The 24,303-nt window shown below is 29.7% G+C and overlaps 16 non-coding genes across 16 annotated transcripts; all 16 read right to left on the reverse strand.

Annotated features, from left to right (window-relative positions):
* Window positions 1-15,421: 15,421 nt before the first annotated feature.
* TRNAP-AGG (transfer RNA proline (anticodon AGG)) lies at window positions 15,422-15,493 on the reverse strand. The gene has a single exon. It is a non-coding gene; the product is annotated as a tRNA-Pro (tRNA).
* A 1,411-nt stretch (window positions 15,494-16,904) lies between these two features.
* Window positions 16,905-16,976, reverse strand: TRNAP-AGG (transfer RNA proline (anticodon AGG)). The gene has a single exon. It is a non-coding gene; the product is annotated as a tRNA-Pro (tRNA).
* A 1,023-nt stretch (window positions 16,977-17,999) lies between these two features.
* Window positions 18,000-18,071, reverse strand: TRNAP-AGG (transfer RNA proline (anticodon AGG)). The gene has a single exon. It is a non-coding gene; the product is annotated as a tRNA-Pro (tRNA).
* A 300-nt stretch (window positions 18,072-18,371) lies between these two features.
* On the reverse strand, window positions 18,372-18,443 carry TRNAP-AGG (transfer RNA proline (anticodon AGG)). The gene has a single exon. It is a non-coding gene; the product is annotated as a tRNA-Pro (tRNA).
* Window positions 18,444-18,743: 300 nt separating this feature from the next.
* TRNAP-AGG (transfer RNA proline (anticodon AGG)) lies at window positions 18,744-18,815 on the reverse strand. Its single transcript has one exon. It is a non-coding gene; the product is annotated as a tRNA-Pro (tRNA).
* Window positions 18,816-19,115: 300 nt separating this feature from the next.
* Window positions 19,116-19,187, reverse strand: TRNAP-AGG (transfer RNA proline (anticodon AGG)). The gene has a single exon. It is a non-coding gene; the product is annotated as a tRNA-Pro (tRNA).
* A 300-nt stretch (window positions 19,188-19,487) lies between these two features.
* TRNAP-AGG (transfer RNA proline (anticodon AGG)) lies at window positions 19,488-19,559 on the reverse strand. Its single transcript has one exon. It is a non-coding gene; the product is annotated as a tRNA-Pro (tRNA).
* A 300-nt stretch (window positions 19,560-19,859) lies between these two features.
* On the reverse strand, window positions 19,860-19,931 carry TRNAP-AGG (transfer RNA proline (anticodon AGG)). The gene has a single exon. It is a non-coding gene; the product is annotated as a tRNA-Pro (tRNA).
* A 300-nt stretch (window positions 19,932-20,231) lies between these two features.
* TRNAP-AGG (transfer RNA proline (anticodon AGG)) lies at window positions 20,232-20,303 on the reverse strand. The gene has a single exon. It is a non-coding gene; the product is annotated as a tRNA-Pro (tRNA).
* Window positions 20,304-20,602: 299 nt separating this feature from the next.
* TRNAP-AGG (transfer RNA proline (anticodon AGG)) lies at window positions 20,603-20,675 on the reverse strand. The gene has a single exon. It is a non-coding gene; the product is annotated as a tRNA-Pro (tRNA).
* Window positions 20,676-20,974: 299 nt separating this feature from the next.
* On the reverse strand, window positions 20,975-21,046 carry TRNAP-AGG (transfer RNA proline (anticodon AGG)). Its single transcript has one exon. It is a non-coding gene; the product is annotated as a tRNA-Pro (tRNA).
* A 299-nt stretch (window positions 21,047-21,345) lies between these two features.
* On the reverse strand, window positions 21,346-21,417 carry TRNAP-AGG (transfer RNA proline (anticodon AGG)). The gene has a single exon. It is a non-coding gene; the product is annotated as a tRNA-Pro (tRNA).
* Window positions 21,418-21,716: 299 nt separating this feature from the next.
* On the reverse strand, window positions 21,717-21,788 carry TRNAP-AGG (transfer RNA proline (anticodon AGG)). The gene has a single exon. It is a non-coding gene; the product is annotated as a tRNA-Pro (tRNA).
* Window positions 21,789-22,087: 299 nt separating this feature from the next.
* Window positions 22,088-22,159, reverse strand: TRNAP-AGG (transfer RNA proline (anticodon AGG)). The gene has a single exon. It is a non-coding gene; the product is annotated as a tRNA-Pro (tRNA).
* Window positions 22,160-22,458: 299 nt separating this feature from the next.
* On the reverse strand, window positions 22,459-22,530 carry TRNAP-AGG (transfer RNA proline (anticodon AGG)). Its single transcript has one exon. It is a non-coding gene; the product is annotated as a tRNA-Pro (tRNA).
* A 671-nt stretch (window positions 22,531-23,201) lies between these two features.
* TRNAP-AGG (transfer RNA proline (anticodon AGG)) lies at window positions 23,202-23,273 on the reverse strand. Its single transcript has one exon. It is a non-coding gene; the product is annotated as a tRNA-Pro (tRNA).
* Window positions 23,274-24,303: the final 1,030 nt, after the last annotated feature.

The following is a 24,303-nucleotide window of genomic DNA, read 5'->3' on the forward strand; positions in this document are numbered from 1 at the left end:
ATCTACAAAAAAGAAGAATATAAAAATAAATATTTAAGACAAAGTATTTATGCGCATCTATGCATTTCATTTTTTTTAATTAGATTTCAGCAAAAAAGAATCTTTTTAAATATATATTTTTTTTCTGTTGCTTAAAATTAGTTTCGTTTAGTTAAAAAATCATAATAAGAAAATCTGCTTTTTAAATACTAATTAAAAAATCATCTTACAACTAGTATCTTAAAATAGTAATTATTAGAAATTCTCTAAAAAATCGTGTTCTTTTCCGTATTCTGTTCAAAATTTTAGTAGTACGATTCTTGGTTTTAAAAAAAAAATCGGCGTTTTGCTTTCTTAAACGCCAATGATAACGGCTGTAATCCGGTCTACCTGCCTTTCTCTCCAGTGCCAACTTAAGGTGGAATGGACTATAGTTGACATGATTAAAAAACCGTAGAGTTTTGTATTCAGGTTTTCTTAATCATATTGATTAACATAGCAATAGGTATTAAAAAAATATAGGTGAATTTGAATACAAAGAAAAATGTTTAAATAATTGGTGGAGTTAAACTTGCAATTGAAAAGCTGAAGAAAGAACATGTTAAGCAGATTTGAAAAAAATAAATTATACAATGTATACAATGCATTGTAAAAGCTGTTTAGAAAATAGAATTTTGCATCTAATACAGCCTTGTTTAAGATGGCAGAAAAATTTATTTTCTACAATTACTGTAGATAATAACCTATTTTTAAAATCGGAAATTTAAATGTTTTCAAAATGTTACTTAACATACACTTCCACTTGACTCTTAAATAATGTTCAAGTGAAATATTCTTGTAAGGTTTAAAGACTGTACAAGCAGATTGAGGCAATTAATATTTAGCAACGAAAACATATTAAGTATTCTACAAAAATGGTTTTAAACTCTATTGGCAAGTATTTTGATCTAGGTAGTAGTATTCATGACCTGAATAATAAAAGGATGCATCAGCTATAACTATATTTCCCCATTATACTACATATTTTACATAAAAATTTATTAAAATTTTGAAATATAATAATAATAATAACTTCTTTTAATAGGTAAACTTTGGTGACCCACCTATTTACCTATATTTATCATAACACATTTTATATCGCAATAAAAAATATTAATTAAGTAAGAGTGTCCATATTTAACTTGAGCTATTGGTGTGTGATCTAAATTCTTTCAAGTTTTGAAAATTAAACAACCGCTTGATTGCAGACTTTCTAAACAAACCTGTTCATAGTTTCTACGTGACGTCATAATTTTTATATAATGAAAGTTTTTTTATCAATATTTTTAATACTGCCAAAAAACCATTTACTAAAACAAAGATTAAAAACCCTGAAGAACTATAATAATTAATTAACGAATTTTAGAAACATAGGAAATATTTACTGGATCTGATAAAACTAGTCTGCCTGACTTCTTGCATCAATCAGAACCTTAAATTTTCTAATGCATATTTTAAATAAATTTTCTCAACTTTTAAATAAATTTTCTCTCTTTTAAAACTCAAAAAAAGAAGGAAAAGATAAAATAAAATAACAATATTACAGAATAACATTATCCATTATAAATAAAATTTTGCAATTTAAGTATTTATTTCAAAACTAAATCATTAGTTAACAAAAAAGGGAGATATTATCTTCACTATTTTGTTTAAGGTTACGCCCAATTAAACTTTTTCAACGGTTTCAACCACTTCAAAGATTCTAGAATGCGCTCCAAGAGAGGAACTCAACCAATTTTTTTTATCTAATCCAAAATATTTCAAATAATTCTTGAACTGAGCACTTGTAAAGTAATAAAAATATCGCATACATTAGAACAAAATGTACATGCATAAAATCTCAGTCATTATGTTATAATAATTGAGCTCTCAAGGAAAAATGTAATATGGCACGAGAAATTTTTGAAGATATATTTTTAGTATAATGTTTGATACTTATAGATGACTATAAAATGTCCTAATTGTAAAAATGTTGAATAAGAAGAGAATAATTAGAGAGATTTTTAGAACCTACTTCAATAAGTTAATCAGATTTCTGCGAAAGCTAAATTAGTACAAATTAAAAAATGCATAGAACTTCAGATTTCTACTAAAACAGTTTAACTTAATACAATTAATAACGTAGACATTAAATTAAATTTTGTTGCTTTTACAAAAAAATTAGCAATGTATTCTTGCTATATTTACGTTATGTACAATTTCTTTTCTAAAAAAGTCTTTTTTTTCTCCAAGAAATTTACTTGCAATAAATAAATGCTATTTCTTACGAGAGAAGCAAGCTAAATTGACGAACAAATTAAGATACTTTTTTAAAGCATTTTGTAATGCTAATTTAAAACACATAACAATCAACTTTTTTTGCAAAATATTGCAGTATTCCGCCAAATCTTTAAATTGAAATTTCAATGGTAAAATATAATTTGTTATTTTTATTCTTAAAAAAACTTTTTTTTTTCTAATTCATTATTACTTCACCCAATTACGAATTGAAATTTTAAACAACTAATATATTGAACAAAACTGAATTGTTTTATTTATCTAAAAATTTTTAAATCAAATTTAATTTCTAAGGATATTTGTAGAAACTGGCAACTTTGCAAATTATAAACATTTTACAATTTAATTACTACAATTTCGATAATAAACTTATATTTCGGAAGAGCATTTAAAGTTTTTTAACATACCTTCAGAAACTATTTAAAAATTTACAAAAAATTTAGAAAAAAAGCAATTGGTTTGATACCACTCAATTATTTTAATAAATTTTTTTCCTTAAATTTTAAAAATTCTAAAACTTAACAGTGTGGAATTTTTATAAAGCTCATTTATAAGTATATTAGAAAATTAACACCACTTCCTTTATTGAAAGTGCATACATATCTTTGCATTAATGAACAACTGAGAACAAAAATTTACATCTAAGCATAGCATTAAATGTTTTCGTCAAAATAATTTAAATTTCACGTTTCTTTTTTTTTTCTGTAGATTTTAATAAGCATATTAGTTACAATACAAAATACACTATAAACTAAATATATTATTTGTTTCCTAAAACCAACAGAATATTTAAGTATTACTGCTGAAATCCTATTAATTGAAACTTATTTTACTTCTATCAAAAATTTCTTCAATATAATTTCCTTACAATCAATAAAATATAAAAATTTGACCGAAATTACCTTACTTATATACTTATATAGTGAAAAACAAACAAACAAAAAATAGTCATGCAAAATCTAACTTGAAAATTTATCTCGTCAATTAGCTCGTCTCGTCTCTTAGAGCACGCCATAAAAAGTGTATTATATACATTATAAGCTTCTAGGAAAATTACCGTGCTGAGTGATAATTAAATTTCTGATAAAAAAGACATAATTCTGAACAAATATATATGATATTTAAATCATTCATTTGGTAATTTTACCGTTCACATAACAAGGATTTACAGGAAGTTTTGGTTTTCAAAATTATAGATCTTATTAGCTCACATTTAGTATAAATTCAAAATCTAAAAAAGAACTATTGGTAACTCTGAGGCAATGTGATAAAATTTTCAAATTTTACCACATTTACAAAATTTAATCACATATTATAAAACTATATTTATTGTTAATTTTATCAAAATCATTACCAAAGCGCTTCGTTAAAAACTACCGAGCTTTTTGGTATTCCCATAAAGTTAGAAGAACTGTAAATTTTAATATATTCATGTAGTAGTGACCATAACAACTTTCTTATTAGCGTACATTTTTATTGTTAAACATTATCAAGCGAGACATTAAATTTTTAAGTGCCTAAAAAATTAGCAAACATTATGGCTTACTTACCCAAAGAGAGATTTCTATGGCTAAATCTTTGATCACGGAACAGAAAAAATGAAATCTCAACTTCACTTGTTTTAGGTAAACAGTTGGTATAACTTTTCTCAGACAAAGAGAAGAGTTGAAGAACTAACATTTATACCAGTTTTAGGTTTGATAAAAAAGGGGTGACCATGATCTTCGAAATGACGCATCCCTTTATCGAATGTTTTTACTTACAGATAACAATTAGAGGTCAGTTGTAATCCCACCCCATATGGCTATAACCAATCGTGAGAAAATCTTTTAATTCTACAATTTTGAAATAAAGTAATAATACAACTATAGTAATCTATAGATATATTTTTCTTATATGATCCATAAAAACGTTTATTTCTTTATTTATTGGAAACACTTGAATTAATATTCCTTTTTTAGATTAATAAAGTAATAATTGAAGTAATGTTAAAAAGTTAGTTTGTCGTTGAGCATTTATTTAGATTCATTTTGTTAGGTTGTAATTTTAAGTAGTGTTGAATAAGTTAGTTATAAGTTAAATATTTATCTATCTATCTATATATATATATATATATGTTACGGTCAATGAGAATAGTCGGTTATTATTAATACTAACCAATCAATATTAATAATAACCAAACATGCTGCTTAAAGGGAATAATTTAAGCGAGTTTATCACATTAACTAGTTATTATTAATAATAACCATTAAAGTTTCTTGGTCAATTTCATTCTTTCGAGTTTTCGTTGGGGATTATACGTATCGTGATCTGCGACGTCAACTACAATTGCCAAGGTGCAAAAATTTTAAACTGTAAAAATTAAAAAAAAGAAGAAAAAAAAAACATGTAGATGTTTGTCCGGGCATGAGTACCCTTCAAGTTAGTTCCTTCCTGTGATGCTTCTTTTTTTTTTTTAATTTTTTTTTTATTATTATTAAAGTTTTCTGTTGCCCGGAAGTTGCCAAGACTTGTGATTATTCTGACACAGATACGGAAATCTCCCTTTTTTTATTTCTCACTTTGACGAAAAGAAGCGATTATTATTAATTTTGACCACTTAGTATTAATAATAACCGGACTTATAATTTTAACCGTAACACATATTCTAAGGGGCCAAGTTAAGGGGCATACCTATGTCCCAATGCTATGGAAACCGTTTAATTGCACTGATCATGCTTTATTGGTTATTATTAATAATAACTGGTTAAAGTGAATAAGTCACGATATTTCTCAGTTTGACCAAATGAGGCTGTTATTATTAATATTAACCGGTTTGTAATAATAATAACAACCGGTTTATATGTTATAGGATTTTTATAATAAAAAATTTTACTTGCAAATAATTTTTTTCTTATTTGATGATGATTTTCGATAGAATAGTTTTCTACGTCCAATTATAAATGAAAAGCAGCATGAAAGCTTTCGTTATTTTAATTTAAAGAATTTTTAGAATCGTTTTTTTTTTCGTAAGCATTCTTTATTTTACGTTTTATAGTTTCTAAATAGTGATTTTTATTTAAACTTAAAATTTTTTGATAAAAATTGTCAAAAAACTTTTTTTGTAAAATTAAATTATATAAAATTATGAGTTTATGTATACTTTTTGCTTATTTTAATGTTTGAAGTAATATGATTCTTAAAACTATGGCATGTAAAGTTTAAATAGCTTTTCATGTTACATCATTAAATTTAGTAAAACGATTTATCAGGTTTTAACTCTAATAAGAAGATACGTAGTTTTTTCCTGTTCATTTACAAATATTTTTTGATGTGTTTTGGATGTTCCTTCTCTAAAAAAAAAAGATATACTATTTTGTTTTTGCTTGCATAGGAAAGAATATAAAAAGTTTTTCATTTTTAAATTTAATTAGCCACAATAAAGAAGGAACGTTACAATGCTACACCGGAGACGTCTTCAGAGCAACTGAATGACTGTTCATATAGAAATCGCAGAAATTCGTCTTATGCAGCAACGCCCCCTATAGTTCATTAAGATCGCGAATTGAATTGAAAAAAAAATATATTTACGTATTCAAAAGTAAAATTAATGGGAAAGTGGTACCAATTCGTTCAGGAGGAAAGTAAAAAATTGCCATATTATTTTTGACGCCAATAATTAATTACTTAATTTAGGTAATACAGGCATATTAAAACAAAATAAAAAAGCTATATACTAAAAAGCAAAATTAATGGAGTAAAGGTTTATTTATATGTCTAGAACAGTGGTTCCAGAACTTTCTTGTCTCGTAGACCCCTTGCCATGTTTTTCGATTTTGGGTAGATATTGATTTTTTGCAAATTCATCAATTTCAAATGTATTTTTGACAGCTGGTATAGTGCTACTCACTGTGGAAGATTTAAATTTTTAACTTTAATGAAGTGTAGTGTGAAAAACTTAAGAAAGAAACACATGTCAATTTTATACATCTATTAATTAAATTCAAACTAATTTAATTACTAATTTCCTTTAATTAATATGTAAATGGAATAAATAGTGTATTGTAAAACCCGTACTCCGCTACTAATATTATAATACCTGAAATAAGTTTGTATGCAAAACCGTAGTAGTGTATTGTCTAGCTAGCTAAAGAGTTGACACAGGCTAAACTACAATTTACGATGGAAAAATACTTTTTTGTTACAAAATAAAACCTTACAAGCTGACAAAATAAAAACATGCACGGGCGGAGCTGCAGGCAACTGCTAGTTTATAATAATTCAGTTTCATACATCAAACAATAATCCTAATAACTTAAATTTCAATAAAATTTATATTTCATAGCTACTTTTATAAATTATGTAGAATGCAGATAGATATATGTCTTTATATTATAAAGTAGTATAATGTAAGTAAATAGGTACTATCAGTGTATGTTGATTGTTCCATTCATGAAATGCCAAAATTAAAAGTCACGACCTGCTTATATGAGATCCACTATCGTTAACGCTCAATTTTTTTTTACTTGACATGGATCCCTTGCAGGTTGTCGTCGACCCCTGGACGTCGATATAGACCACTTTGGGAATCACTGGTCTGGAAGAACCGCAAAAAATCGGCATACTATCCTTGACGACAAAGATGCTTAATTAATATTGGTAATATGTATTAATTGGATGCATGGAATAGAATTGTAGAACAAACCAGGACCAACAAAGGACTATAGAGCTATTTTGCTGATAATTGATTTGGTTTGATTGTTGTAATGTCTTCAAAATTCATTAAATTAGAAGAAATGTCGATAAAAAAAATAGTGCGTGGAGTCCCTCCGCGCGGAAGAAGTTAAACTTCGTAACCTGCGACGTTAATTGTAGAAGAATCACCAGTCGTAGAAGGATCACTAGTTCTATTCAACGACTCTTTTTCCTTCTCCGCTCGCTTCCGTGCTCTGTAATCACGGTAATATTGTGCATTTTTCCCTCGTCGACCTCTTGTACCAGTGGAAGTGCTTGTGGTTGCCTCCTCGTCTCACCATGGAAAATGTATTTGTATTAATAATGCATATGAATGCGTTATAATTTAATTTCAAAAGAGAAAACCTAACTATCATTTGATATTCACAAGAGACGTACCTTGACATAATCTTAAATCCGTCGCATTGTCCGTGGGGTTGTTTTCACTCATTTTTTGCATTTGTTATCCACTAAATTTGAAAATAAAAAATACTATCCTATTAAATTATATGTGTATATCTAATCAAACTAAAAAAATATCTATAGAAAAACAATACTTTTATTACTTTTATGCTAGTGAGAACCAAAGTAATATGGAAATAAATGAGGGAAAACTGGATCCTACCACGTGATTTCCCGGTCAATAAAAATGTAGCGTTAAACGTTTAACGCAACCTTGTTGGAAGTCGCATAAGAAGTATAACTTCAAAAAATCGGGGAACAATTTCCATTGTAGTTCCAAAAAAAATTATTTTCAAATTTTTCATTTTTTTTATTTTTATGTTTTTTGTCGCTTTTAAAGTTGAATTGGCAAGCTATATAATTTCCCCAATTTGGCAAATGGTTAATTAGCAAACTATCCTAACAATCCAACTAGTATAATTACTATTTATGACTTTATTTCATAACAGACAAACTAAAATAGGAGAGTTAGCACAAATAAAGGAACCGTATATTATAAAGAATTGTACAAAAAGTTAAAAGAAAAATATATGTATAGCAAGTTTTTTCTCCGGCTACATATATTTAGTGTGTAACTCTTGTGTTACAAGACAATTATCTAATCTGCAATCTAGTTCATTCCATGCATTTTGTAGTTTTACGCTGTCAATGAGTTCCGATGCTACACGATATCTTAGAGCATGGCATAAAAACCATTTATTCTGTTAAAATTACTTTTCAGTTTTATATTTTTTGCTAAATTGTGTAACAATAAGAACTACAATTTTAAAAACCAGAATTTCCGGTAAGCCATTATCATATGAACAGAAACCGTTACCAAATGAATCACTTAAATACCGTATATTTTGGTATTAATACCAGAATTAAGTTTCTTTACTAGAAGTGTCTTTCAAATGAATGAACGTTCCAATTGAACGTTCATTCATTTGAAAAATGCAACGTTCATTTTTTTTCTCGATAAATTTTGGTTAAAAATCTTAAGTAAAAGTTTTCCTATGTACAGTAAACGAAAGAGAAAAAAAAAATTAAGTAAATAAAGGTATGAACTGGAATAGCTTTTGTTGGAATGATAAAATATTTTAAATAATAGTCAAAAAAGTTCGACTATTACGGTACACAAATTCTTACGTCACTTTAGGCCGTGTAATTTTAAAGGTCATATTACAAGTTTTGGGCGAATCGAAAAATTATTGAAGAGTTAAAATTTCAAGACATGAATTTTTTAAAAATTTTATATTTCAGATACTGATATAATAAAATTTATACCGTACAATTCTAATTTTTTTATTATTAAATATTATAAAAATATTAAAAAAATATTGAAAGTAGTTTTTACACTGAATTTCCTTTTGATTAACGAATTTAATTATTGTGTGTAAAAAATTTTCGATTCACATTAAAGTTAGACAGATACGGCAAAATAAACTAAAAATTAAGTTTCAATAGAGTGAAAATCCGATTATTAAAACAAAATTTATGCAAGATAACATATTTGCTTGACTCACTGTTCAGCTAAACCAACGGCGCCAGTAATTTTTAAGTTTGTTGGAGAAAAAAAAATTTCTACAATATATGCGAATTGCAACAAATAGGATTTATTTCTTGATGAAAATTTTTATAATGAAGTTGTTTAATTTAAGTTTAAAATTTCCTCCCAAAAAATCATTATAAATCAGTTTTAAAAAAAATAGCTAGCTTTGCAATAAACTGAAATAAACCTACATACTGCTCTGAAGAATGTATAGAATGCATAGAATGTAAAGAATGTATATATTAACTGTATAGAATGTAAGGAATGTATCGAATGTACGTATAGAATACTTCGATGTTAAATGTTACTTACTGTAATACTTAAATGTTAAAAATGTAAAGAATGTTAAATATGCAGTTTAAGTTGAAAACAAATAGATGGACGCCATGCTGGACTTATGAGTTCGACTCATTTAAAAAATGAATTTAGGAGAAAAACACCTATGTAGTTTTGTGGTACAAGATTCATTGTGGGTGTCTTACTTAAGCACAAAAATATTTATTTTCATGTGTTTTAAGTTATTTAAAAAAATATTTATTTAAATGGTAATTTCCTTTTTGATTCTTGAAATACTAATTTTCATAAACATGCTAAATTTATAACTATTAATTGTTTTGTTGATGCATATTTTCAAACTACTTTGTTAAAGCATATATGAAATAATTTTTGATAAAAACTTAGCCTTTGTTAAGATTATTATTTATTTTATTTTTGGTAATCTTGACTATTTAAAAATATCGTGGTGTATTTCAATTATAATAAAAAAAATTGTAGTTTTTTATTATTATTTAACATTCATCTCACTTTTGCTAAGAATTTTTAACAATAGCTGATAGATTGTCTTTGTCTTCTCCCCCCCCCCCTGCTTCTTTTTATATACCTTAGTGGTAAGGGAAAAATTCCAGTTCTTAGAATTACAACAACTGAAAACTCGAGTACTTCGATATTTTATTTGATTTAAAAAATTTGGTTAATAAGTTATATCTTTCAAGGAAAGATATTTGTTTCTTAAAATTCTTCAGTGGTTTAAATCTTTTTCCATTTTTATGTTAGAACAGTTGATCTACGTCATTTTTGCTTTTAGATTTTACAGAAAAGGAAAAAGTATTTTTCGCGAAATTTAAAGGGTTGAACAGGAAAGATTTTTAAATTAAAGATAATTTCCGTTACTGATAGCTTTTATTTACTCTAATCTGAACAAAGTATCTTTCTTACTATCATTATTTGCATACTGACTGGTCTTAAGAACACAGATATCAGCTAAGAATTCGATTAGATCTTGTATCAATTGATCTCTTGTAGAAAAATCAACTATAGATAAGATGTTAAGAAATGGTTTATCATCTTTTTCGTAATTATAAAAACAGTTTCTCTTTACTAATGCACGATAAGCAAAACACTACTGGATTTAGTCATTATTTCATTCAGATTTCTATTATATATTAGAGATATTTCATTATTAGTCCTGAATAATTATAAATTAATCATTGATATCTCGAATGTATTGGATGAACATACAAAATGTAAAAAAATGTTTTAAAAACTTTTAATTCCAATTACAGTCTTGCTATCCGTTAGTGAAGCAGAATAAACAAAATTGTAATGTATTTAGTCACTGTTTCATACAGACTTTCATTGTAGATCAGGGAAATTTTACTATAAATCAAAGATAATTATAAACTAACCATTGATATTTAAAACATATTAAATGAACATATGAAATGTTACGAAATGGTCTATCACCTTTTTTTGAATTGTAAAATTGACTCGCTTTCGTTTAGTAATCCATGGTAAACAAAACTGTAATAGATTTAGCCACTGTTTCATACAGATTTTCATTATGTATCAGGGATATTTTTAATATTAATCATAGATAATTATAAATTAATTATTGATATTTCCAACATATTAGGCGAAGATTTCTATCATTGGGCCGACTCCTTTGTTAGGCAAACTATATTATTTTGTAGTTAATGACAGCTGACGTTCTCTGTTGACTGTTTAGTATACTTCGTAAAGTTTGAAAAACGCCATCTTGACTGTTTAGTATACTTCATAAAGTTTGAAAAACGCCATCTTGACTGTTTAGTATACTTCATAAAGTTTGAAAAACGCCATCTTGACTGTTTAGTATACTTCAAAAAGTTTGAAAAACGCCATCTTGACTGTTTAGTATACCTCATCATAAAGTTTGAAAAACGCCATCTTGACAGTGAGTTAATTCACGTTCATTTCCTATTCTTCTACCTTTCGAATTTAAACAAATAATGAATAACAATAAGATGTTAAGTGTGTTTTATTATTAAATTTGTAATAATAAACTAAAAAATAATGTGTTTTATTATTAAATTTGTAATTTGTAATATTATAATAATACTATTAAATTTGTGTTTAATTAGCATTATTTAGGCACATTGATAATTTTTTTGATTTTTTTAAGAAACAGAATCTACGAATGTATTACTTGCTTCATTCGCTTTAAAAGTATACAAATTGGGAATACCGGTTGGCATGCTTTAAGCGCACCCTATTTTCAACATTAGCCAGATGTGAATGAGAAGAAACAAAAGTGAAATTGATATATAAAACTTAAAGTTGCCAACTAAAGAAAAAATGGTAAAATAAAAGGTGAGAAACAAAACTAGAAATACTGCAGTAGTCGAAAGAAAAAAAAGAGGGAAAAAAGGTCAAGAAAAACCAGAGTGGCAGAGAGAGGCAAATTAGGGCAAAATGTATTTCCAACTGCGAATTTCTACGCGTTTTGAGTGCGTGAAATATGTCGGCTGTTATATCCGATTTGTACATTTTTGAAGTGAAGGAAATTTTTAATCAAGCAATATCTTACCATTTCAGTATTTTGGGATTATATATTATTACGCATGTCTTACAGATTATATGGAAGAAAAGCATAAAAAGAAAAAGAGACTGTTGTATAGGTTTTAGTAACAAGACATAAAAAGAAATTAAATCTAAATAGTATCTAAATTAGATAATTATCTAATACAGTCAAACCCCGCTATAGTGAACCTTCAAGGGACCGAAATTTTGGTTCACTATAACCGGGAGTTCACTATATCTGTTATGCGGGCAATTTCACTAATGGTTTCCAAACTCCTCCCTTTTATTACACATTATTCAAATAAATAACTGAAAAATATTATGCAGTCGCAAAGAATGTGTTTTTTTTCATTTCTTCGTCTTGCGTACAAAAAAAAATTAGTAATCTTTAGCTGATGAGCAATCCTCAACATCAGATATGGAAACACTTCCCGAATCTCAGATAATTTTTCCTGAATTTCCGTTATTCCGCTTTTTAAACCTGCAATTCGAGCACATAAAAGTAGTCTCATAAAATCGCTTTGCAAATTCATCGACATTTGTCCAGATACTGGAAGATAGCGGCTTCTTCGTTTGGTGGACCACTTCAGTAATGCTTCTTCAACATCCTTGTGATCTGCTTTTCTCCACTTTTTTCTGCCATCTAAATTTTTTTCATGAGAAAAAATTAAATGCCCATTTTTCCATATGTTACAAGCTGCAGATTTGGATAGTTTATATTCCCTGCAAATATCAGCTTGATTGCATCCATTTTCAATTTTTCTGATTATGCTCATTTTACCATCAATGGAGAGTTTTACGTTTACTGCTCACCATAGTTAAATTTGAGACACTTGTTTGCAGGCTTTTTTTAACTGAGCTGAGAGCAAAAAGGAGATGAAATGAAGGTCTTATCAACACAGATTAGCATCCAACCCTTTGACCAATAATGAATAATTACTCAATCCCTCTGACAGAAAATACATATTCATCCCACTGACACCTTACAGGTGCATCATTTGCCTGGGTTGGGAACATCTGTTTGGTTTGTTTAGGGATGGGAAAGTGAAATAAAAGAAGCAAACAATAAAAAATGCTTATCGCTACATTCCTCTATATAGCTGGTTCTAAAAATGAGTATATGTATTTATTTTGAAGTAGAAATTTCAAAATTATTGCAAAACATTTTTAAAAAAAATCAGTTGATCACTGAAAAAAGTTCATTATATCCAACTTCCTCACTTTTTTGGTTCACTATATCCACATAAAATAACATTATACATGTATAGCAAGGCACGGGACCGAACATTTTGTTCACTATATCCGGGAGTTCACTATAAACCGTGTTCACTATAGCGGGGTTTGACTGTATATCTAGTTCAAACATTTTATTGCTACCTATATCTACCTGTTCTTCCTAGAATTCCCAGGCCCTATGGCGATGACCGATTTCTTTCATTGAGCCGATGTCAGTTATTTTTATTTTTTTAATATTTACTTAACACTTTAGTATTACATCGCGTATGTGCTGACGTAACATATCGACCACAGTGCTCACGTAAAATATCCTCAAAGGTATGGGTTTCCGTCCGCTTGCCATTAGGCTAACAGTTAGAGATTTCCGTGGTTTTCCTCTCCATGTAACGCAAATGAGGGGTTAGTTCCATCAAAAAGTCCTCAACGAAGGCAGATTTCGCCTAATACTTGATCCAGGAGCTCTTATGTCTTCTGGATTGGAATCAAAATTACAAGGCTACGCAGTTGAACATTGATAGTCGTTAACCCAAAAACTGGATGGCCTATTCTACGACCATCATATACGTAGTATGGAATGAAATAATTACCTGGCGAGTAAAAAGAAATTCTTTAGCCAAATTTGGTACCAAAACTAAGGAACCCAGCAGTAGCAACATTTCCAATCTAGCTTATTTAGTCTTTCAGTTAGTAAACATTATCTAACTATGAATATTTCTAAATTGAAGACCAATGGGGAGAATGGTTTATGCCATTCTTCACAAAATAACGATTGTATAACCATTTGTTGCATTTTAAGGATTACTGATTTTTGCTCAAATCAATGCAGTTTAAAATCGATTCTTCCTGAGAGTTATTACATATTGAAGATAGGCCATGCCGGGAAAAATGGTTTTTGCTCACACTTAGACAAGACTAAGAAAAGCATAATGCAGAGGACGACGAAATGTGGATAAAAAATAAAAATTATTGACTATAAATATAAAGGATTTGAGCTCGGAATCTCTCGCATCCGAAGCAAAAATTGTGAACATATAGTCCGTGACAAAATTATTAAATGCAAGATTCTATGTAAAATCTTGATAAACAGATGATACTATACAGCTTTATTGTTTTTATGCGACTGAAATCAGATTGCACTTGTTTACGTTCGTGCATCAATTGGTTAAATTAGACGGTATATAATATAAATTTAACAATAGGATAAATTAGACGATATATTATATAAATACAGAATATTTATTATATCAAGCATTATATTAGTATAGTATAATGATTAGATCAAATTATAAGACGCACTGAAGTTTTTTAATAATTACATGATTCGCACGAGTTTATATGCAATACTTTTATATTTAAACATACATGTCATGGGTTTTTATTCAGGAGATTTTTTATATACTTACATACTTTCTATTTGTATTTATTTTTAACGTATTGTATTACAATGTTAAGGCCTGTTTAGACGATCCAATTTCTTGGACAGAGATTGATTGATATTGATGGAAACTTGTTTTGCTTTGAGCTTTGATCGTGTAAACAAACATCCGAGAACTTGGTCCAACTTCTTGGACGATAGTAGAGCATGTTCTACTTTCCATCCAAGTTTTCACTGCCTTAACCAATCAGCGTCTTAGGTTTTGTGACGTCAACAATCAGGCAGCAAATTATGTCATCTTCTTGTCTGTTTTCATATATTTTAGTACAAATAAATTGATCTGTTGCGGTTTATTTGTGTAATTATGATTTTATTTGAATTTATTTAGTAATTTTAAACTTAAGTAAGTATTATTTTATAATGTTGAATATGAACAATGCGCATGCGCAAGTTTTTCTTTCAACGAATCAGCGACATTCAAGAACTTGGATAGTGTCAACGAATCATCCAATTTCTCGGATTCAAGAAATTGGACCGTGTAAACAGGCCTTTAACCAATTGATACAGGAGCGTAAATAAAAGCCAACCGGTTTCATCGGAGTAAAAGCAATACAGCTGTATAGTATCAACTTATAATTATAATTTTGCATAGAATCTTATAGTGCGTCTAATAATATTGTAGTGCACATAGCATTTTAAAACACATAGCATTTTAGTATGTGGGGAAATTATTGGATCACTTAAATTAATCGTTTTTAATTGTATACAACAGTTTAGGAAAATATCTATTTTATATGTAATTTATAAAATGTGATATTATAAAATTTATCTTGATCATTATCTACCCATGGGTCGCAAGTTTAAGATAAAAATTAAGAAGTGACGAGTCGGATTGGGGAAAAATACTGTTATTTAATCCTCCTCATGGCGAAAAAAAGAGCTTTATTAAAAAAAGGTAAAATAAACTACTTGGGCTCGGCCGGGATTTGAACCCGGGACCTCTCGCACCCTAAGCGAGAATCATACCCCTAGACCACCGAGCCACAAGGTTTCCTGCGATACTGTTTATCATACGTGAACTTTGTTTTTATTCCCGCACACAACTCCGTTAATGAACTTATCGTACTTTCTTTAGTCATATATATGCAAAGATAAGCCATTTTTTTCAAAAGTGCTTCTAAAAATAAATCTACTGACCTCTTTTGGAGAAACGTTCTTTCGGGTGAATATGACAGACAACTATTGATAGTTGGATATGTGAAAGCTTTTGGTAGATCTTGTCTCAAGTTACAAAAATTAAAAAAATAATTATTAAAAAAAAAGAAAATTAGATTATTTGAACAGAAAACCGGTCATAATGCCGTCATTTTCTAAAAATAAGTCTTAAGAACACTTTAAATTTCACAGTGCAGGTCAAAATTACAACGCTATGACGTGACCCAGGTAGCAAAATAATACTACCTAACATTTAGAAAGATGCAAAATAATACTGCCGGGCTAGAAGACGATAGATACCAGAATCCTATCTAATAATATATTTCAGCTTATATTATATAAGATTAAATAGTCTACAATCTAACATTCGAACTTAAAAGTTTCTCCTTGCATATTCCAAAAATTAAAAACAACACAAGATAATAACAAAAAATACAAAATCAAATATTATGTAGCATAAAAACTGAAGGGAAAATAATATTACGGCGAACGTTAGATAATATTAGTTTGCATAGAATCTAATATTATATAATGCAGAGCAAACGGATACCTTTTGTATCTTTCTTATATTAGAAATTGTGCAACATAAGGTTAAATTTTACTGATTTTCTGACCTAATATTAGATGCCACTAGGGGAATGAACATTCAATGTCATAAAGCCTCTATGTGAATCGCAGTTAAGAAACAGAGATAAAATTAAAACATTTATGATTTATCAACTCCTTATTTAGTTTGGAAATGCGTAATATTTTAAAGTATTACGAAGTCCTTTTATTCGTTAAAGTTTGATTTATCATATACTAATTTAAATTTCATTCTGAAAGCTGTTACGCTACTAAGTTAAGCAGTTTACTGACATTATAAAATTTTAGAAAAAAAAAAAAGAAAAACTTAAAGTCGACAACTTAATCACCTTTTAACGAAAGTAAGTACATCAATTAAAAGGGTATATAACTACTATGCCTCGGGTGGTATTTGAACATGGGACCTCTCACACCCACAGCGACAATCATACCCCTAGACCACCGAGTCACGTTAAACTCTTTTATTCTATTTATGAAGCATAAATGGATACTATTCTAAACAGTTTATTATTATTTTTTTTAAAAAAAAGAAAAAGTCTCAAAATTTAAGTTCTGCTTGAAAAAAACTCTTTCCTGTAAAAATTTTGCATGACTTAGAAATTTTGCCTCCTTACCTTAAAAGTTGGAAGATTTTTTTCTAATTAATATCTAATCGGGCTCGGCCGGGATTTGAACCCGGGACCTCTCGCACCCTAAGCGAGAATCATACCCCTAGACCACCGAGCCACATTAAAATCTTTTATTTTATTTTCTAAACTTACATGGATACGATTCTTATCAATACATTATTTTTTTAACAAGAAAACAATCACGAAAGAGAATTTTTTTGTTTGAAATCAACTATAACCTGAAAAATATTAGCATGATTTAATTGTTTTGCCCCCACGTCAAATAAAAAGAGGAAAGCCCTTTGAGATTGGTTTTATCAAGAGAAAATTATGGAGATATTTGAAGATAAAAAGTAGACAATTTATTCACCTTGCTGCGAAAGTAAGTACATCTATGAAAAGGATAAGTAACTACTAGGGCTCGGAAGGGATTTGAACCAGGGACCTCTCGCACCCTAAGCGAGAATCATACCCCTAGACCACCGAGCCACATTAAAATCCTTTATTTTATTTCTTAAACTTACATGGATACGATTCTTATCAAAACATTATTTTTTTTAACAAGAAAACAATCACGAAAGTGAAATTTTTTGTTTGAAATCAACTATTACCTTAAAAATATTAGCATGATTTAATTGTTTTGCCACCACGTCAAATAAAAAGAGGAAAGTCCTTTGAGATTGGTTTTATCAAGAGAAAATTATAGAGAAATTTGAAGATAAAAAGTAGACAATTTATTCACCTTGCTGCGAAAGTAAGTACATCTATAAAAAGGATAAGTAACATCTAGGTCTCGGCCGGGATTTGAAACCGGGACCTCTCGCACCCTAAGCGAGAATCATACCCCTAGACCACTGAACCACGAAAAAATCTTTTATTTTATTTTCTAAACTTACATGGATACGATTCTTATTAATACATTAATTTTTTAGCAAGAATTTTTTGTTAGAAATCAACTATTACCTGAAAAATATTAGCATGATTTAATTGTTTTGCCACCACGTCAAATAAAAAGAGGAAAGTCTTTTGAGGTTGGTTTTATCAAGAGAAAATTATAGAGAAATTTGAAGATAAAAAGTACACAATTTATTCACCTTGCTGCGAAAGTAAGTACATCTATGAAAAGTATAAGTAATTACTAGGGCTCGGCCGGGATTTGAACCAGGGACCTCTCGCACCCTAAGCGAGAATCATACCCCTAGACCACCGAGCCACATTAAAATCTTTTATTTTATTTCTTAAACTTACATGGATACGATTCTTATCAAAACATTATTTTTTTTAACAAGAAAACAATCACGAAAGTGAAATTTTTTGTTTGAAATCAACTATAACGTGAAAAATATTAGCATGATTTAATTGTTTTGCCACCACGTCAAATAAAAAGAGGAAAGCCCTTTGAGATTGGTTTTATCAAGAAAAAATTATAGAGAAATTTGATGATAAAAAGTAGACAATTTATTCACCTTGCTGCGAAAGTAAGTACATCTATGAAAAGGATAAGTAACTACTAGGGCTCGGCCGGGATTTGAACCCGGGACCTCTCGCACCCTGAGCGAGAATCATACCCCTAGACCACCGAGCCACGTTAAAATCCTTTATTTTATTTCTTAAACTTACATGGATACGATTCTTATCAAAACATTATTTTTTTTAACAAGAAAACAATCACGAAAGTGAAATTTTTTGTTTGAAATCAACTATAACGTGAAAAATATTAGCATGATTTAATTGTTTTGCCACCACGTCAAATAAAAAGAGGAAAGCCCTTTGAGATTGGTTTTATCAAGAAAAAATTATAGAGAAATTTGATGATAAAAAGTAGACAATTTATTCACCTTGCTGCGAAAGTAAGTACATCTATGAAAAGGATAAGTAACTACTAGGGCTCGGCCGGGATTTGAACCCGGGACCTCTCGCACCCTGAGCGAGAATCATACCCCTAGACCACCGAGCCACGTTAAAATCCTTTATTTTATTTCTTAAACTTACATGGATACGATTCTTATCAAAACATTATTTTTTTTAACAAGAAAACAATCACGAAAGTGAAATTTTTTGTTTGAAATCAACTATAACGTGAAAAATATTAGCATGATTTAATTGTTTTGCCACCACGTCAAATAAAAAGAGGAAAGCCCTTTGAGATTGGTTTTATCAAGAAAAAATTATAGAGAAATTTGATGATAAAAAGTAGACAATTTATTCACCTTGCTGCGAAAGTAAGTACATCTATGAAAAGGATAAGTAACTACTAGGGCTCGGCCGGGATTTGAACCCGGGACCTCTCGCACCCTGAGCGAGAATCATACCCCTAGACCACCGAGCCACGTTAAAATCCTTTATTTTATTTCTTAAACTTACATGGATACGATTCTTATCAAAACATTATTTTTTTTAACAAGAAAACAATCACGAAAGTGAAATTTTTTGTTTGAAATCAACTATAACGTGAAAAATATTAGCATGATTTAATTGTTTTGCCACCACGTCAAATAAAAAGAGGAAAGCCCTTTGAGATTGGTTTTATCAAGAAAAAATTATAGAGAAATTTGATGATAAAAAGTAGACAATTTATTCACCTTGCTGCGAAAGTAAGTACATCTATGAAAAGGATAAGTAACTACTAGGGCTCGGCCGGGATTTGAACCCGGGACCTCTCGCACCCTGAGCGAGAATCATACCCCTAGACCACCGAGCCACGTTAAAATCCTTTATTTTATTTCTTAAACTTACATGGATACGATTCTTATCAAAACATTATTTTTTTTAACAAGAAAACAATCACGAAAGTGAAATTTTTTGTTTGAAATCAACTATAACGTGAAAAATATTAGCATGATTTAATTGTTTTGCCACCACGTCAAATAAAAAGAGGAAAGCCCTTTGAGATTGGTTTTATCAAGAAAAAATTATAGAGAAATTTGATGATAAAAAGTAGACAATTTATTCACCTTGCTGCGAAAGTAAGTACATCTATGAAAAGGATAAGTAACTACTAGGGCTCGGCCGGGATTTGAACCCGGGACCTCTCGCACCCTGAGCGAGAATCATACCCCTAGACCACCGAGCCACGTTAAAATCCTTTATTTTATTTCTTAAACTTACATGGATACGATTCTTATCAAAACATTATTTTTTTTAACAAGAAAACAATCACGAAAGTGAAATTTTTTGTTTGAAATCAACTATAACGTGAAAAATATTAGCATGATTTAATTGTTTTGCCACCACGTCAAATAAAAAGAGGAAAGCCCTTTGAGATTGGTTTTATCAAGAAAAAATTATAGAGAAATTTGATGATAAAAAGTAGACAATTTATTCACCTTGCTGCGAAAGTAAGTACATCTATGAAAAGGATAAGTAACTACTAGGGCTCGGCCGGGATTTGAACCCGGGACCTCTCGCACCCTGAGCGAGAATCATACCCCTAGACCACCGAGCCACGTTAAAATCCTTTATTTTATTTCTTAAACTTACATGGATACGATTCTTATCAAAACATTATTTTTTTTAACAAGAAAACAATCACGAAAGTGAAATTTTTTGTTTGAAATCAACTATAACGTGAAAAATATTAGCATGATTTAATTGTTTTGCCACCACGTCAAATAAAAAGAGGAAAGCCCTTTGAGATTGGTTTTATCAAGAAAAAATTATAGAGAAATTTGATGATAAAAAGTAGACAATTTATTCACCTTGCTGCGAAAGTAAGTACATCTATGAAAAGGATAAGTAACTACTAGGTCTCGGCCGGGATTTGAACCCGGGACCTCTCGCACCCTGAGCGAGAATCATACCCCTAGACCACCGAGCCACGTTAAATTCTTTTATTCTATTTTTTAAACTTTCATGGATACGATTCTTATTAATACATTATTTTTTTAACAAGAAAACAATCACGAAAGTGAAACTTTTTGTTTGAAATCAACTATTTCCTGAAAAATATTAGCATGATTTAATTGTTTTGCCACCACGTCAAATAAAAAGAGTAAAGTCCTTTGAGATTGGTTTTATCAAGAGAAAATTATAGAGAAATTTGATGATAAAAAGTAGACAACTTATTCACCTTGCTGCGAAAGTAAGAACATCTATAAAAAGGATAAGTAACTACTAGGGCTCGGCCGGGATTTGAACCCGGGACCTCTCGCACCCTGAGCGAGAATCATACCCCTAGACCACCGAGCCACGTTAAATTCTTTTATTCTATTTTTTAAACTTTCATGGATACGATTCTTATTAATACATTATTTTTTTAACAAGAAAACAATCACGAAAGTGAAACTTTTTGTTTGAAATCAACTATTTCCTGAAAAATATTAGCATGATTTAATTGTTTTGCCACCACGTCAAATAAAAAGAGTAAAGTCCTTTGAGATTGGTTTTATCAAGAGAAAATTATAGAGAAATTTGATGATAAAAAGTAGACAACTTATTCACCTTGCTGCGAAAGTAAGAACATCTATAAAAAGGATAAGTAACTACTAGGGCTCGGCCGGGATTTGAACCCGGGACCTCTCGCACCCTGAGCGAGAATCATACCCCTAGACCACCGAGCCACGTTAAATTCTTTTATTCTATTTTTTAAACTTTCATGGATACGATTCTTATTAATACATTATTTTTTTAACAAGAAAACAATCACGAAAGTGAAACTTTTTGTTTGAAATCAACTATTTCCTGAAAAATATTAGCATGATTTAATTGTTTTGCCACCACGTCAAATAAAAAGAGTAAAGTCCTTTGAGATTGGTTTTATCAAGAGAAAATTATAGAGAAATTTGATGATAAAAAGTAGACAACTTATTCACCTTGCTGCGAAAGTAAGAACATCTATAAAAAGGATAAGTAACTACTAGGGCTCGGCCGGGATTTGAACCCGGGACCTCTCGCACCCTGAGCGAGAATCATACCCCTAGACCACCGAGCCACGTTAAATTCTTTTATTCTATTTTTTAAACTTTCATGGATACGATTCTTATTAATACATTATTTTTTTAACAAGAAAACAATCACGAAAGTGAAACTTTTTGTTTGAAATCAACTATTTCCTGAAAAATATTAGCATGATTTAATTGTTTTGCCACCACGTCAAATAAAAAGAGTAAAGTCCTTTGAGATTGGTTTTATCAAGAGAAAATTATAGAGAAATTTGATGATAAAAAGTAGACAACTTATTCACCTTGCTGCGAAAGTAAGAACATCTATAAAAAGGATAAGTAACTACTAGGGCTCGGCCGGGATTTGAACCCGGGACCTCTCGCACCCTGAGCGAGAATCATACCCCTAGACCACCGAGCCACGTTAAATTCTTTTATTCTATTTTTTAAACTTTCATGGATACGATTCTTATTAATACATTATTTTTTTAACAAGAAAACAATCACGAAAGTGAAACTTTTTGTTTGAAATCAACTATTTCCTGAAAAATATTAGCATGATTTAATTGTTTTGCCACCACGTCAAATAAAAAGAGTAAAGTCCTTTGAGATTGGTTTTATCAAGAGAAAATTATAGAGAAATTTGATGATAAAAAGTAGACAACTTATTCACCTTGCTGCGAAAGTAAGAACATCTATAAAAAGGATAAGTAACTACTAGGGCTCGGCCGGGATTTGAACCCGGGACCTCTCGCACCCTAAGCGAGAATCATACCCATAGACCACCGAGCCACGTTAAATTCTTTTATTTTATTTTTTAAACTTTCATGGATACGAATCATATTAATACATTATTTTTTTAACAAGAAAACAATCTCGAAAGTGAAATTTTTTGTTTGAAATCAACTATAACGTGAAAAATATTAGCATGATTTAATTGTTTTGCCACCACGTCAAATAAAAAGAGGAAAGCCCTTTGAGATTGGTTTTATCAAGAGAAAATTATAGAGAAATTTGAAGATAAAAAGTAGACAATTTATTCACCTTGCTGCGAAAGTAAGTACATCTATAAAAAGGTTTAGTAACTACTAAAGCTCGGAAGGGATTTGAACCCGGGACCTCTCGCTCCCTAAGCGAGAATCATACCCCTAGACCACCGAGCCACGTTAAAATCTTTTAGTTTACTTTTTAAACTTTCATGGATACGATTCTTATCAATACATTATTTTTTTTAACTAGAAAACAATCACGAAAGTGAAATTTTTTGTTTGAAATCAACTATTACCTGAAAAATATTAGCATGATTTAATTGTTTTGCTACCACGTCAAATAAAAAGAGGAAAGCCCTTTGAGATTGGTTTTATCAAGAGAAAATTATAGAGAAATTTGAAGATAAAAAGTAGACAATTTATTCACCTTGCTGCGAAAGTAAGTACATCTACAAAAAGGATAAATAACTACTAGGGCTCGGCCGGGATTTGAACCCGGGACCTCTCGCACCCTAAGCGAGAATCATACCCCTAGACCACCGAGCCACACTAAAATCTTTTATTTTATTTTTTAAACTTTCATGGATACGATTCTTATCAAAACATTATTTTTTTTAACAAGAAAACAATCACGAAAGTGAATTTTTTTGTTTGAAATCAACTATAACCTGAAAAATATTAGCATGATTTAATTGTTTTGCCACCACGTCAAATAAAAAGAGGAAAGCCCTTTGAGATTGGTTTTATCAAGAGAAAATTATAGAGAAATTTGAAGATAAAAAGTAGACAATTTATTCACCTTGCTGCGAAAGTAAGTACATCTATAAAAAGGATAAGTAACAACTAGGTCTCGGCCGGGATTTGAAACCGGGACCTCTCGCACCCTAAGCGAGAATCATACCCCTAGACCACTGAACCACGAAAAAATCTTTTATTTTATTTTCTAAACTTACATGGATACGATTCTTATCAATACATTATTTTTTTAACAAGAAAACAATCACGAAAGTGAAATTTTTTGTTTGAAATCAACTATTACCTGAAAAATATTAGCACGATTTAATTGTTTTGCCCCCACGTCAAATAAAAAGAGGAAAGCCCTTTGAGATTGGTTTTATCAAGAGAAAATTATAGAGAAATTTGAAGATAAAAAGTAGACAATTTATTCACCTTGCTGCGAAAGTAAGTACATCTATAAAAAGGATACATAACTACTAGGGCTCGGCCGGGATTTGAACCCGGGACCTCTCGCAGCCTAAGCCGGAATCTTACCCCTAGACCACCGAGCCACGTTAAATTCTTTCATTCTATTTTTTAAACTTATATGGATAAGATTCTTACTAGAACATCTTTTTTCAAAAAACATTTTTTCAAAATTTGACTGGTTTTTAAATATTGTTTTTATTGGATTTTCCCTATGAATGTCCAGTTAAGAATAATTTGATGTGCTTTCATTTTGAAACCACGTTTTTGTTTGCAATTTATTTAATTATCCAATCATTTGTTCAATTTTGGAAATTTGTAATGATGTGTTTGTAATATAAAAAACAACAGCATTACGAAATGTAAATTTTGC

The sequence above is a fragment of the Parasteatoda tepidariorum genome, chromosome 9 (assembly GCF_982258835.1).
Source record: "Parasteatoda tepidariorum strain Cologne lab strain chromosome 9, Ptep-v5.0, whole genome shotgun sequence".
Classification (NCBI taxonomy): Eukaryota; Metazoa; Arthropoda; class Arachnida; order Araneae; family Theridiidae; genus Parasteatoda; species Parasteatoda tepidariorum.